Below are 15,846 nucleotides of genomic sequence, written 5' to 3' on the forward strand. Positions count from 1 at the left end.
AAGACTTTCATGCCATTACTGGGGAATTCAGATGATAGGCTTCTATTATTCTCTCTCTCAGGAGGACTCAAGATCCAGTGGCTTTGGCTTCTGAGGACAAACAAGCTTATATTCTAGATGGTATGCTGAGCTCATCAGCAGGTCTAACCATCCCAGAGTAGGAACAACTCAGCACTGCCATCCAGGCTCTTAAGATAGTAATTTATTCATCATAGTGCAAGAAGCAAAGAAGGAATCAGTGGTCCCATCACCTCTTCTCCCAACCCCTGGGGCCAAGGCAGGGAACTTTTCTAGCTCCCATTCTCCCTCAGGGCAGTCATGGACAACAGTATTTTTTTTTTTTTTTTTTTTTTGAGTTGGAGTCTCACTCTGTCGCCCAGGCTAGAGTGCAGTGGTGCGATCTTGGCTCACTGCAACCTTTGCCTCCCGGGTTCAAGCGATTCTCCTGCTCCAGCCTCCCAAGTAGGTGGGATTACAGGCGTGCACCACCATGCCCAGCTAATTTTTTGTATCTTTAGTAGAGACGGGGTTTCACCATGTTGGCCAGGCTGGTTTCGAACTCCTGACCTCATGATCCAGCCCCCTCGGCCTCCCAAAGTGCTGGGATTACATGTGTGAGCCACTGTGCCCAGCTGGATAACAGTAATTCTTGATGGAAAGTCATTCACCTATTGCTGAGCTGTTGCCAAGTTGTTTGTTCTGAAGAAATATAAGAGGAATGGTTGGATGTGAATGTAATATTTGGACATTAGGGAAATGATTAAATAAATATGGCACTCCTGCATCTGACCAGATTTTTATTCTTCCTTTGCTGATAGTGGCCTGCTGTTCACTCTTCCAAGTGTCTTTACTAGTGGAGACTTACTTCTCATGGGCTGTGTTAGTAGTTCTTAGAAAATCTTTGAATAACAACACTAGAAACAAAATCATTCTAGTTAGCATCTCCTTGAAAGTACATAGTTATAGCTAATTCTTTTACTCAAAATAGTATATTCAAAACTAAACCTATTTGACCGTCTCATAGTTCTCAGTTTTTATTTGTTTGCTGGTCATAATAATAATAATCTTAAGGAAGCCCTTGGTAATTGGACATTGCTCAGAGGTGATGCTGGAGAAGGGAGGATAGGTGTTATTTTAATTCTGAGACACCTTGCATGCTAGACTGAAGTTATACAGTACAAGATAAGCTATGGAGAACTATGACAGTTATTGTTTTGATTGTCTATTATTGTGCTACAATCTACCCTGAAACTCGATGACTCAAAACAACAGTGTATTATTCTCTCTCATGATTTTGTGGGTTGATAAGGCTTAGCTAGGTGGTTCTCATTTTGGGGCCTGTCATGCAGATGTAGCCAGCCAGCCACTAACTAGAGTTGACTGGCCTAACATCCAAGATGGTGCACCCCATGGCTGGAATGTACTGTGGCTGACTGTTGGGGCTGTGGATTGGAGCACCTGTACATGGTCTACATGTGGCTCAAGCTTCCTAACACTATGGTGGTCTCGGGACAGTCATGGTCTTTACCTGGCAGCTCAGGGTATCAAGACTGAGTGTTCTAAGAGGCCCAGGAAGAACCTGAAAGGCTTTTTATGATTGAGGTCAGAAATCCCAAAAAGTCAATTCCACCACATTCTATTGGTTGAAATTGTTTGAACAAGTCACTAAGCCAGTCCAGATTCAAGAGGAGGAAAATTAGACTTTATCTCTAAATTAGATGAGGAGCAAAGAATTTGCAGTTATCTCTAGTTTACTACATTGATCTTATTAAAAGGAAGCCACCTAGAGAAAATACATTGACAGTTATATTCAGAAAGATTAAAAGGTTGAAAGACTCCAACATGAAAATCTAGATTTTGGAAATTGATTGTGTAAAAGGAAAAGTGACAAAACTTAGAGATCAGTTACAAAAAACTGCAGAAAACCAAAGATTGGTGGGACTGTGTGGAATTACAAGGGAAAGAGTATTAAATTTAAGAATAAGTTTAAAAAGGGTTGTATTCTTGTCACATGTCTGGCATATGATGAAGCACAGAGGTTAGAATAGCCACTTCTTGGATGATGGGAAGGGCTGCCTCTTGGGTGGCCATGGACAGTTCATTTCCTGGTGCTTCAAATTCTATGTGTTAAAGCAATCAGAAGCCAGTGGCATGAGAGACAGAGGCCACCAATCTGGTTCTGTTAGGTGCAATAGTACTTGGATGTCGTCAAGTCTATTGGCCTCTGGAACTTACTGTGCTATATCTGTTAACATGAGAAAAACCAGGTGCAAGAAGCCTCTTTCAGTCATTTGCCTTCATTGAGCAAGATTCAAGCTGCAATTAGAACAAACAGTTGGCTGGTCTGCCTGTCACTTATGTCTTATCTTCCTTCTCTTATTAAAGAGGTTAAGAAATGGTTTATTGCCTGTGACCGCCTTATGAAATATGTCACACTTTCTCATCAGCTCTTATTTCCTGTTCACATGTGGCTTTCTGGTTGGTAAAGGTCTTATTAAATCAGAGGAATTTGAATGGAAAGATGATCATAGTAGCCCACCACCAATTGCCTAGGGAAAGGGAGAGTGTTCAGTAGATTGAAACTGAGAAGTTGTAGTGAGAAAGAGTAAAGCGAAATGTAGATAAGAAAATAGTTACTTGAAAGTCAGCAGATGGAAAATGTATGAGAGGTGGGAAAACAAACCTAGGCTGTAGAAGGAAGTCCATCTAGGACAGTGGTTTCCAATCTGTGTTGTGGTTCTGTGAGAGATTACCGGCAGTGCCATAAATAACAAAAATATGTGTAGCAAATTAAGAATCACAGAGGCCCTCTGTGCAAAAATGTAATTTTCTTTATTTCTTTACAATTGAAGTCAACTTGACTTAGGAATTCTCATTTCCACCTGATGGTAGAAAAAGATCTCGCTAATTTAGAGTTGTTTTGTCTCCACTGGTTCAAGACTCAGTCTCTCTGGGAGTAGGAACACAATCTCTTCAGAATTCTTTCCTTCCAAACCCTGCATTTGTTTTTTCTGAAGGATCAATGGAGTTCTTTGCGGGTGGTGGGGCTGAAGTGGACAGAGCTGAAGAACAGTTGTCCTGGTGTCCCAGGAGGGGTTCTGGTCCGTGAGTTATCCTCCGTTCTTGAAAACTTCAGCTAGGACCATGCTTGTCCCATCAGACTAAGTCCAAGGGCTCTTTGGTCTTCTTAGCTTCTTCACTGCCCCCTTTGAGTGTCTGGGGACTCTCAGCTGCTTTACCTGAACACTCTGGGATGCACTGGACTTTTCTCGAGGCAGCCTGTCCCGAGGCCCAGGCATATCTGCTGCCAGGCCTGCTCTTTGGCTCAGGCCATGTTGGACACAGGGCTTTGCTATGACCCTGGTGAAGTCCAGAACTAGGCCTGGGAAACCAAGTGGCATTCCTCTCTTCCAGTCTTCTCCATCAACCTCTTCCCTCAGGAGGAGTCTAGGTGATGCAGTCCGGATATTTGTCCCTGACCAAATCTCACGTTAAAACGTAATCCCGAATGTTGGAGGTTGGGGCTGGTGGGAGTTGGTTGGATCATGGGGCTAGATCCCTCACGAATGGCTTGGGCCATCCCTTTGGTGATAAGCGAGCTTTTGCTTTGAGTTCACATGAGATCTGGTCATTTAGAAGTGAGTGGCACCTCCCACACCTCTCTCTCACTTCCTCCTGCTCTGGCCATGTGACGTACCTGCACCTCCTTCACCTTCTGTCATGATGTTAGTTTCCTGAGGCCTCCTCAGAAGCCCAGCAGATGCCAGTGCCATGCTTCCTGTATAGCCTGCAGAACCATGAGAGAATTAAAACTCTTTTCTTATAAGTTACTCGGTTTCAGGTTTTTTTGTTTGTTTGTTTTAACAGCAACGTAGGAATGGCCTAATACACCAGGATTTCTCTTGTTAGGTGGTGCTGAAGAGTGGAAGCTTTGAGTCACCCCTCAGAGACCTTTCAGGGTCTAGTAAACAGCAGCCTCCTCCCTCTGCTTCTCCCCTTCCCACCTGCTGATCAAGTCCTTGGAGTGGGAACAAAAACAAATAGCTTGACATTATCACACATTCTTCTGTACTCCATGGTTTATGATGTAAACGTTATGGTCTAAGTTGTCCAATACTTTGGCTTTGGAGGTTCAATGAAGAAAAGCATAAAATACTTCTTCTTTCAAGCCTAGCCTTAATGTTTATAATGGACAGTCTTTCAGAATGTCCTGCCACATGTGCCATAGGAGATGTTTTATTTTTCAGGCATTGGATTATGTTGTGTCGGTCAATATGATTTTGTTTCATGTGCATTATCAGAGACTCTTCCCAAAGAGGGTCCTGGGATCTGATCAGCTAGACCAGTGGAGGAGAAACTGAAAACCAATGGGGGGACAGGGTCTCAGTCAAGTCTCCTGAATGATAAGCATTTCAGAGGTGGGAGGGAGACACCCCGGAAGGTGTCCAGAGGCTAAGAATGCTATTTCTGTGTCTTGTAAGTTTTTGTCCAAGAGGTGGACCATTGGATTGCGTCACTAGTATACAATGTCAGTGTAAGCGGTAGGCTTTGCAGTGAAGCATGTTGATGTGCTCTCAGAGCATTTTTGTGGTGCTGAGATAGGGATACAGGGATTATAGTCTCCACCTTATGGGAACCTCCTATCCAGGGGATGGAGTGAGGCAGGCAGGCACACCAGTTATCCAAGGAAAGGAAATAAAGGGAAGGAGAGAGTCAGTGAAAGTGGTCAGGACAACTGAGTGAGGGAGAAAGTGACTTCAGGTCCCAGATAGAACAGTGGTTATCAGGTGAGAAAGAGGAGGTCTTCCAATTCCATTTCTGTGTTGCGCGGGTGTTTGAGAGTCCCACCGGGGTCTAGAGGCCTGCATGTCTAACAGGACACCGGGCAGGAGTGGCTGAAAGGGGACAACACTTACAAAAGAGAAAAATTATAGATTTTATTTCTACATGGTTGCCCAAATCAATTTCACTTCCTACTTGTAAACTGCTTAAAACCCTTTGCTATGTAAATGGAAAGACGAATTTGTGTTCACCATCATAGTGCTTCTGGGCTGGTTCCACAGCATCCAGCCAGGCCCACCTGCTGTAGCTTTCAGAACTGCCATTTGAACCTGTGGTTAAAGCGGCCTTCAGTTGGAGGATTCACAGTAATGGCATCACTGTGGGAGCTTAGAGGAACAACTGCTTGCAACCCTAGCTGCGCACTGGAATCACCTGGGAGCTTTACCAACACTGCCTTTGGGCCTCAGCCCCAGAGACTCTGATGTAACTGATCTGAATACAGGAGTGTCATGTCCTTCTGTGATTCTGAGTGGAGTCAAGGCTGTGAGACCCTCTGCTGTGTAAAGGAATATTGAGAGCTGGGATTGTTAAGGAATTCTCATCATGCTACGTCACTGGCCTCTGATGAAAGCCTGCTTTCTCAAGAAAAAGGAACTATAAAAGCTTCTGGAACCAGATTGTTTAAGAATGAGAAATTGTCATCATGCCAGGTTGTAAGACAGCTTTTAGGGCAGATGAGCTTCTTTCTGCTGCTCATTCCTTCATCTTTTCCTCCAGCCTGGAGTTGTTCCGGGACAGCTGAGGCTCAGGTTACCTCAATTCTTGAGTTTTTAAAGGGGCATATCCAGGGGTGGGTTAGGCGAGCAAGAGCCTGCCCAGTCTGAAAGGGATGCAGGAAGGGGCGGTGTGTACTAGAAGGAAGGAAGCTATCATCATTTATTAAAAGTCTTCTTGGAGGATGGCCCATGAAGACCTCTAAACAAGCTGGAGGGGCCAGTCACTTGCTGAAGACTAGCGAAGTGGAGGGGAAAAGCCTGAGGGAGCTGCAGACTTGACCACAGCGCCCTCCCCTCCCCTCCCTGCAAGGAACCCAAGGTGTGATCCTGCCAGGCGTTCGCTGCATGACCTTGGCCATCCTTCCATTCCCCTGGGTGTGAATTCTCATTGACAAAGTGAGCTGGTGGGCATAAATGGGTTTGAAGTTTAAAATTTTAAAAACCCTGTCTGCCCCCAAGTGTGGTATCAAGATTTTATGGTATGACACTTAAATTGCTTTTTTCATCCGGGCGCGTAACAGCAACAATGAAACCAGCAGATGACGCGTGAGTAGTATCAACTCTGGGCCTGGCACTATTTTATATATATTAGCTCATTTTTCTTTTACTGTTCTCAACTACTCCGGAGATGAGATGAGTGCTGTTATGATCCCTTTTCACAGAAGAGGAAACGGAGGTATAAAGAAATTAATGCACAAAGCCAGTCGGAGAGAGCCCGGGGCCAGGTACCAAGCTCCAGAGGTCGCTCTGGCGAGCGTTTGCTTCGGGATCTGATGCCCTGCAGTCGCCAACTCAATTCGCGGGTCGCCGCCAGGCTCCATGGGGGTAGTAGAGCCAGGTCGTGGTGGCTAGGTGAGTTGTCTCAACTAACTCTAGTGGAGCCGCCGCAGCCCTGGAGGAGCCGGGCTGCGACTCGGGAGCGCGCGGCAGCTCTCCAAAGTTTTGGAGCCGGCGGGACCCCTGCGGGCTGCCTGAGGCAGGGCGGCGTCCGGAGGGGTCTGTCCAGCTGCCCCTACTCCTCCGGGTGGCGAGCTGGGGACACCCGGCCAGCTCGCTCGCCGCCAGCGGACTGGCCCAGCCGAGCCGTCTCCGCCCGCTCCCCGCCCCCGCAGCGGCGGGGCTGGAGCCAGAGCCGCGCCCGGCAGTTCCCGGCCGCGAGGGCGGGCGCAGCTACTGCCCGCCGCCCGGAGCCGACTCGGAGCGCGCGGCGCCGGCCGGGAGGAGCCGGAGGGCGGCCGGGCCGGGCAGTGGGGGCGCCGGCCTGCCCCGCGCGCCCCAGGGAGCGGCAGGAATGTGACAGTCGCGCGCCCGCGCTGCGAAGCACTCCTCGCTCGGCTCTTAAGGCTCTCGCCCCTCCGAGCTGAGCCGGGTTCCGCCGGGGGCTGGGATCCCATCACCCTCCAAGGCCGCCCGTCCAGGTACGAGGAAGCTGGAGCATCCGGGGACTAGGTAGGGGTGAGACGGACCCGGCCTTGACACCTAGGAGTGCCCCGCTCTGCAGGGCGCCGTGAGCGTCCTCCGTGAGTGGTACTTGGCTGTCAGAGTGTGTTGTGTAAGAAGGGCTGGCAGTGAGGTCTGCTTGTGCTTCCTGTGTGGAGCAGGAGTTAACGTTGTTCAGGTCGTTGGAAGGAACTTGCAGATTGTTCTGGAGGTGGGTTCTAGTAGGTGTGTGACTTCCCGTGTGAATGGCTGTCAGGTTTTCTATCTGGCTACGTTCTACAGGTTCGGGAGGGTCCCTCTTAGAGGTTAGGCTCAGGACCGTCAGTCTCCTTAACAAGGTAAGGGCCGAGGCCTTAACCGTACTGGGGAGGGTAACTTGTTGCGCCTCCAGATAAAGAATGGTGCTAGGGAATGTAGCTACAAGCAAGTAGGCACTGAGAAGACACTCATTATTTACCACAGGCATGCCCAGCACTTTACAGTTTATAAGACTCTTTACAGCGACTGGTCTTTTATCCTCCCTACAGTCTTGTGAGGAGGGTGCTGTCATCACCTTTGTTTTTCAGAGGAGGAAGCAGAAGCTTAGGTGACTAACTTGTTGGAGGATGATGTCTTGAAGGAGGGTAAGACCTCTGCATCCAAGCTCCTCTGTCTTCCCTCCCACTCGTCCCTGCCTGCCAGGGCTTTCTCCTCTGCACTGCCAGGAGGAAGGAAGGCCGCTGGGAAGCCATGCAGATGCTGGCTCCAGGGTGGGGTGGCTGTCCACTGCGCTATCTTTGGGGCAGGGTATCTCCTCAGATGGGCACATTCCTGTGATTTAGCTCTGCATTCTAGGAACTGAAGCAAGGGACACCATGAACTTGGGCTCCTGATACCAAGGAGCAAGGGTCCACTTGTCACAGGAATGTGATGGATGTCTCAGTCACTGCGGTTTGGTGCCAGGCTTCTGGAAATGGAATGTGTGAAACAGAATTCCATGACTATTGATGATCTGAGGAAAGCCAGAGGTGGCATGGGGACGTTCACTGTCCTTTTTGCCATTCAGTTTACCAAGCGGCTATTGGCGTTGTTTTCTTTCTCAATCCCTTCTAATTTATTGTGTGATATCTCACTTGATATTTCATTTAATATTCTGTATTCATATCCGACGTTAACGTTTATGCTAGACAGAAAGGTAGAACCTTTGGGAATGGGGTTTGCTGGGGCAGGGATGTGGAACTCTGATTTATTTTCAGTCTCTGGCTAGCTGCCAAGCTGCTGTGTGTGACACTTCTCCTGCACCCGTCCGCCCTCATGTGGCCTCCATTGCTGTTCAGGAAAGGGTATTTGATCTGAATTCTTACATGACCTTGGCAGGCCCAGAGCAGCACCCCCGCCCCCCTCGTTTCTAATAGTCCCTGCTTGTATGTCATAATGTGACATCAAGTTTTTTTTTTTTTTTTTTTTTAATGGTTCTGAAACCTGTGACATGTTTTGAGTCAACCTCTCACCATTGGTGAAACACTGCTTAATATTAGATTCACTAATTTATTAAAGATTTATTGACTATCTACTATGTGCCAGGCACTGTGGTGAGTGGTGGGGAGACAGCAGTGAGTACAACAAAGGAAAACCTCTGTCCCCTCATGGATGTGAGTCTTCTTGGTAAGACATAGGATGTCAGCAGTCTCTCTTCAAAAGGGGGGTCTTTGAAATTTGCCCCTTTGTACAAGGCTGTGGATGCACTGGCTGCCTAGAGGACACCACTCAGCAGCTCCAGTGGAGAGGACCAGGAGATGATGGGCATAGATGCAGCTCTGCCGTTCCTTAGAGAATTGCAGGGCTGCTATTCTCCAAGTTCATGGTGTCCCTTGCCTCAGTTCCTAGGATGTGGAGCTCTAGGATGTGGAGCTACACTCTGTGGCTTGGCCATGCACAGGGACCAGGGCGGATGGAAATCCTGTGGCCGGGATGTATCAGTGCGAGTTGAGTGTCCACCTGCCAGCTGGGACATTACAGAAAAGACATCTCAGTAATAAGAGAGGCAAAGCTGGACAATTGTGGTGCAACTACCACAGCATAGTGGGTGGAGAAGTGCAGAGATCCTCATATTCTTATGCTACATAATGGATATGCTAGGTACTTGCCATTTGAAAAGAAGTTGTCAGGGGCACCTGTGGTTCACCTGCCATGGCACAGCTCCAGGATGCTGCCCATCTGTTGCTGTGAGTGGGTGCTTGGTTTGCATTTTCATCTCCTTGAGGTTGTGAGGTGGGCTGGTGGCACAAGACGAGGATCAGAACTGTCAGCAGCCTCTTTTTCCTCTGGTTGTCTGCTGTGTTTCCAGGAAATGCTGCCGGAGCCTCCTGGCCATGTCTAGCGCAGGGAGCACGTGGAAAGCCCTGGTACCGAGTTATCTTACCAAGTACTGAAAGGGGCTGGAGCTCTTTGAGGCCCCAGTCACCTGCATATTGGATTGTGTGCTGTCTCCTCTTCGTGCACATCCAGGAGCTCACACATAGTGGTGGCCTGATGGAGACACCTATCACTTCCCAAGAGGACTCATGCTCACGAGAGGACAGGGGTCCCATAAATTAAAAGTAGGGGAAAAGGAAAACAAGAGTGGAGATGGAGTGGAGCCTGAAATGAGGCTTGACGTGTGCAGTGTAAACCTGGATGACGTAGATGCTGGTAAAGTTACCCAAGTAGGGCCGTGAATGTGGAGGGAAGCCTGGGTCTTAGCTCTGCCTGCACCTTAGCACTGCCTGAAGCACTCAGGGAAATGCCAGGACTGGATGCAGAGCAAACAAACTAGCATCTCTGGGGGCGTGCTGGGCAGGGGTGTTTTCCAAGCCCCCCAGGTAGTTCTAGCGCATAGCCGAGGCTGACAACATAAATGCTTTTTCCTGTAGGCAATGGGAAAGAGGAAACCCTGCAGGGCACAGCTAGCAGTGTCTTCAAGATGAAAGCAAAGTGCTCAGGAGCAAAAGCATTCTTGGCACAAAGAGAAGTGGGAACTTTCTTTTAAAGATCCCTGAAAAAGAGGTGAGAATAGTGAGTTTTCGGTGGTCTCTTGAAATGACCCTCCCTGTAAGTGCAGTTCGGTAATCATGGTTTAGCGAGCTGTGAACAGGAAGAGTCTAGCCATGCGGATCTCTGCACATTTGGCATCCCAAACATGAGAACTCATAGATCCCTGAAAATACAGCCAATGACTGATGACCAAGAGTTAAATGAAAAGTTAGATGGTGTCACTTCCCATCAGTGGGTCTCACTTCATTAAAACCCAGCACCCCCCTTAATGCAAATATTTTAAAACACCCCTTTTATAATTTTGAAACAATATAATAAAACTTATCTACATGATAACTTTAAAAAATCAATGTAATGCTTAGATGTTAAGGAGAAATAAAAGCAATTTGTATTAAAATGATGCATTTCAGTGTGCAGACGCTTGAGCTAAGCTGAACTACAACCTAGTGAGGTGAGCCGGTGCTTTCTGTAGACTGCAGGACAGCTGGCATGGGGTGGGTACAGGTGAGTCTCAGTGGCCATCCAAATGCCACTGAAGGATGAGTGACTCTTGGTCAAGGTCTCGATGGTAGCCAAAGGCCATTCTTCTCTCAATTTTCACAGTGATTGCATTCCTGAAAAATTTAGTGTGTATAAACTTGTGCCAACAATGTATGTATTTTATATAAATGTGGAAGGGAGTTGGGGGGCTAGTTTCAAACACTGTAAATATGTTTCCATCAGTAGGAACGTCTGTGAGACCCCTGGAGGTCATGCAGGACAAGTCTTTACTGAGCAGAACTGCCTGTGTTGTTCCAGATGTCAAGCTTCGATGGCCTCCAATGCTAAATGCATCCTGATCACCCAGGGTCCCCTTCCCCACAGGTTCCGAAATGTTCCCTCAAGGGTCATACCCACCCCAGTGAGAACCATTGCTTTCCCTGCATTGCTGGGTAGTGAGTGATTAAAGTGCCATTGCAGGCGTGGGTGCTGAGATAGCAGGGCACCGGACATGTCTAAGTCAGCCATCAGGAATGCACTTCCGTTACTTGCTATAGGATCGTAGAGGTCAAATTAGAAATCAGAAATGTTGGTGCTTTGTACGTGGGGGCGAACGGCCACAAGGGAACTTTGAGGGGTAGCAGGTCTACATCCTGATGAAGTATTCCTGGTACACTCAGTTGTGGCAATTTATGGAACTGTTCACTTAAGTTTTGTGTGTTTCACCATGTGCAATATGGTGAAAAATATTTACCCCAATAAAAAAATTATAGAAGTGAAAACAATGTAACACTTCTTGTAGCGAAGGCTTAGTCCTCTAAAACTGTCTGTGGATCCCAATCTGAGAAACAGCTGTTCTTGCCTGACTGGGAGGCAGTGCCCCAGGGAGAAAGGTCTCTGGTTCTGAGTCAACTTTTTGACAAGTCCAGTGCAACAGTGGCCTTGGCATCGTAGCCCCTGGTGGCTGGAGAGGAGGTGTGTTGGAGGTACAGGGGAGGCTGGGAAACCCAAGGCAGGGCATTTAGAAAGGGGACAAGGGACAGGAGACGAGGCCCATCCCTGTGTCTGGATTCTGGTTCTGTTGTCCAGGAGCCCTAGGAGGTTTGTAGGGGTGAGGTGGAAAAGTCAGACTTCAACCTAGAACCTAGTGGTCAAGAGGCTTCGGGTAGGTCCATCCCCATCTGTGGCATCTGGTGACAGTGATCCTGTCTCACTGTGTCTCATTGCCCCTTTTGCCCTTAAAATCCACATGCCTTAGTTGAAACCACCAATCTTGTGGCTTTTCGCCTTGTATTAGCTGAATAATTGAGATTTCGTAGCAACACCTGAAACCTCTTGGGAAATTTTTACTTTGTCTTCATATCCTTGTGTATCCTCAATGAAAAATAAAACTTTCCTTCTCCCATTTATATGGGTAAATAAGCCATTGATAACTATGAGCGAGGCTTTAGAATTCCTCTAGTGATAGGAATGTTGCCAGGCTTGGTGTTTCCTGGGCTTTCTGAGAGGGTGAGTGAGCTTCTGTTTCCCTGCCGTGGGAGTGTTTGCTCATAGTTTGGTAGAGCTGTTTCTCTGGGGGAAAAGCAGAGGTGACCACATCGAACACACAGTTGGGTTTTTGGGTTGTGTGCATGTGATAGCGTGAGGGTGACTAATCTCCACAGTGTGGAAACCATTGTGTCACGTTTGGAACGTAACACAGTGGTCCCCAGCACGCTCTGTGGTTACTTCCACATTTTCCTGCTCTAGCTTGGGTATGGAAGTTCCTGGGTGGGCTCTGTGATCATTAGGGGTAGGTTACTTTACCCCTATTGGTTACTCTAATTAGAGGTGTGAGTGTGTGGGGCCCTGATGCTTCCATTTCTCATCAGAATTGCATAGAGATTATTATGAACATTTACTTAGGACAGTGCCTCTCGGATTTTACCTCCCAGGGATTCCTTCTGGGAAATAAAAAGCAAAGGCTCAACCTAGCCCTCCAAAGCAGCTCACTGTAAGTGATGCCTCTTTGAAGCCTCATGTTTTATCTTAGATCGTGGAGATTTTTCTTTCTGCTTCATAATATAGCCATGTTTGCTCTAATAGAAAAATAACTCCCCCGAGAAAATCTATGGGTGAAATTAGTAACCCAGGGAGATAGACTTCAGGCTCTCCGGCTGTCTGTAGCTTCTCCCTGGGAATTTGTGGATTCTAAACCAGGGCTTGGGTAAGTATGGATGTCTAAATCAACAATGAACATATTGGTCCCCAACAGAAGCCCCCCTTCCAGGAAATACTGTCTTTTCCATAAGTGTGTGGTTCTATGGCTTTGTAAGTTCCTTTTATCTTCTCTTTCAAACTGACATTTTTGTTTTTAACAATGATGGGGACTTTTTAAGGACTGTCTGAATTCTTATAACAAAGGAATAACACAGGAGGTCAAGACTGCAGTGAGCTGTCATCACACCACTGCACTCCAGCCTGGGCAACAGAGCAAGACCCTGTCTCAAAAAACAAACAGACAAACAAAGGATAACAGGAGAACATCATAATTATGGGCTTGGTTTCAGTACTATAACACATTCCCCGTACAAGTTTCCACCGATTTTCAGTAGAACACATGGGCTCTGACATTTGATGAGCTAACGAACCTGCTTTAGCTCTTGTTTTTTCAGGACTCATCCATGGCCACTTCTCAGTTATGGCAAATAAGTTGGAGCCTAATTTTCTGAGTATTTCTCCATTACATCAGATCTACACATATGCACATATTGGTTAATATTAGGGATGAGAGGCTGTATTAAATGATGCTGTAAATGCATTTACTCATCACTGCATGGGAAGGTAGAAGAGTGTGTTGCTATCAGGTGGAAATGTAGAAAGTGCAGTGAGGATTTTCTTGTAAATCTCAGATTTGGGGCTTGGCTATGTCAGGTCCCTGGAAGAAGGAGGAGTCACCTACTGCTGTCTCTTCTCTCCTCTTGGGCCTCTGTAGAGGTTTGGCCCTGTGCCTTGGAGGGCTCTGCTCTTGCAGCTTGGACAGACACATCCCTCAGCATGGCAAGAAGTGTGGAAGGTCAAGAGGATGTGCCCACTTGGCCTAATCCTAATCCACCAGCACCCCTGTTCTTAATCATGTCCCTCATGTACCTGGGGCCCCTGAATTCCCTCCCCAAACACCCTGGGCCCTAATTCCAGGGCCTGTGTGGTCATTCCCATGGACTCTACTGCCTGGTTCATAGACCGGCCAGGGCTGTACAGAGCGGGATAGACACAGGTAGACTTTGGCGTGTACATGCTCAGGGCCCCTCCCAATAGGAAAGGCTGGAGACAGAGGAATGGAGATTAACGTAGCTCGACACAGCAGGAGCCGCGCGGTGGGACTGCTGTGTGCAGGTCTCATGGTGAGGACAGCGCAGCCTGTGTTTGGACAGACATGGAATGCCAGGTGCCAGTATGAGCTTCCCCCAGCTCTGGGCACCTCTGCTGTCGCTGTTCCCAGAAGTGGACCTCCAGGAGATTCTGATACGATCGGGGGTGCCTCTGCTGTGTGCCATCTTGCCTGTGCCGAGCTTCTATCCTAGAAGGCAGGGCTCACAATGTGGGGGAATTACTCAGAATAAGAATGGAATTCCTCAACATTGTGGGAAATTCCTCAAGAAAAAGAAGCTGTTTAATAAATGCACTGTGGCTACAGAGCAGGAAAAATGCCTCCTTCCCCTGCACTAGGCCTAGGCCTTGAGGAAGAAACCTGGGTTCCTGTGACAGCCCCTCTCTCCCCAGCTGCCACTTTTCCCGTGCGTGCCCTGGGTATGAAATTCCTTGCAGAGGGACAGGAAGGCGTTGTTGGATGAAGTCAGTATTTCCTGGAAGGGGGGCTTCTGTTGGGGGCCAATATGTTCATTGTTAATTCTTGTACTTAATTTCTACTTTTGTAATTTGTTTCACATTACAGTTTCTCCTTCTGGGACTAGTGGGAAATTACTTTATGCCACAAATATGCATTTTCATTTTATCTTTAATCAACAAATAACTTTTTGTGTGTGTTGCACGTGCTGCTGTAGTCATGTTGTGATACGCCAGTGTTTCCAAATACGTCACGATCACCAAACAGCCATGGGGGCCGTATTCGGGAAGATCTTCACAATCACAAGCTTTTGGATGTGATTGTCACATAAAGCCGTGGTGTGCTGCAGTGAATGGACGAGGCCTCCGGAAGTGGGGATGACCAGCCTAGGCCTCGGGTCACCCTAGGATCTGGCTGACTCCCTGGGTCTGGACATCAGCATCTGAGCACTCCCTGCTGTCGTTCTTGGAAGTTGCTATGGAGAGGATGTTAGCCAGTCCGGGGATTTCACACATAACACAGGCATCCTTGCTTGAAGGCTAAACAGGGGGAACCGTATGCTGTGGCTTATTAATGTATTCAGTAAGTTAACCCTTTTCTCTTTCTTGTTTTATTTTATGTGGAAAATTCAATCTGAAAAATAACACAGTGGCATACACACATCTGTGACTTTTTATTGTTACTGGTATTTTCTAAAGATACGTTTTGAATGTTACTATAAGTCATTTAAAAAAAATTACAATGGACTTTGATTAACTAGTTCTGAATAAGGGAGGTTTCTTTACCTAGTATGCCTTCTGGCAGTAACATTTCTTAGTCTGTAGTCCTATTCCTGTAGTTCCCTCTCCTTGGGGTCATCCCCACCCCTCAACTCTTTCGATAACCATCTGGGTGTGAACTCTTTATCTAACTCCTTATGTAGGATTCTACCCTCTCTTATATGATTCTGGCCATCTCCAGACCCCAGTGACGGTTCCCCTTGCAATCCTATTCTCTGACCCACATCCAGTACCCTTATTCCATCCTTTCTCTTCTTTGATTCTAGGCTGGGTTTTCATCCCTGTATGTCTCATGCAAAAATGGTGGGTGGGTAGGTAGGTAGGTGGATTCCTTCCCTCCTTCCCTCTCTCCCTCCTTCCTTTCTTCTACAAGTATTTATTGAGCTCTTACGACAGATGTGCAAGATGTGTAGGATGGGCCTCCTCATGGGTGTGGGAGTCGGGAGGGTCTGCTCTGCACTGCTTTCTTCCCTATGTTTAATCAGAATAGCTTGTGGTTGTCAAGCTCTTGGTATTCTTTTCTCCCTGTGATTTGATTTCCTGAAAGTATCTTGTCCCCAAGGATTATGGAACATACACTGGTTAAACGTTGGACTCATTTTCATGATCATTTCATGATCATTTAAATGTCATGACCTTTCTGACACCTTGATATGGTTTAGCTCTGTATCTCCACCCAGATCTCCTCTCAAATTATAATCCCCACGTGTCCAGGAGGGACCTGGTGGGAGGTGATTAGATCATGGGGGCT

General features: G+C 47.3%; 1 protein-coding gene across 13 annotated transcripts in view; it reads left to right on the forward strand.

Annotated features, from left to right (window-relative positions):
* The window catches only part of IL1R1 (interleukin 1 receptor type 1), a 74,160-nt gene that overhangs the window by 32,241 nt on the left and 26,073 nt on the right, over positions 1 to 15,846 (forward strand). Inside the window, exons 1-2 of one of the 13 annotated variants that reach the window (XM_074011162.1) lie at positions 5,750 to 6,104; positions 6,221 to 6,410. The exons of 1 other annotated variant lie outside the window; for it this stretch is intronic. The gene's annotated coding sequence lies outside the window, so the exon portion shown is untranslated. Of the gene's footprint in view, positions 1 to 5,533; positions 5,592 to 5,749; positions 6,411 to 6,708; positions 7,008 to 7,157; positions 7,337 to 14,563; positions 14,899 to 15,846 lie in introns of those variants that run through there. 11 more of the 13 variants (XM_074011163.1, XM_015433318.4, XM_065526684.2 and 8 more) reach the window with 11 other exon arrangements.

The sequence above is a fragment of the Macaca fascicularis genome, chromosome 13, assembly GCF_037993035.2.
Source record: "Macaca fascicularis isolate 582-1 chromosome 13, T2T-MFA8v1.1".
NCBI classification, from domain to species: Eukaryota; Metazoa; Chordata; class Mammalia; order Primates; family Cercopithecidae; genus Macaca; species Macaca fascicularis.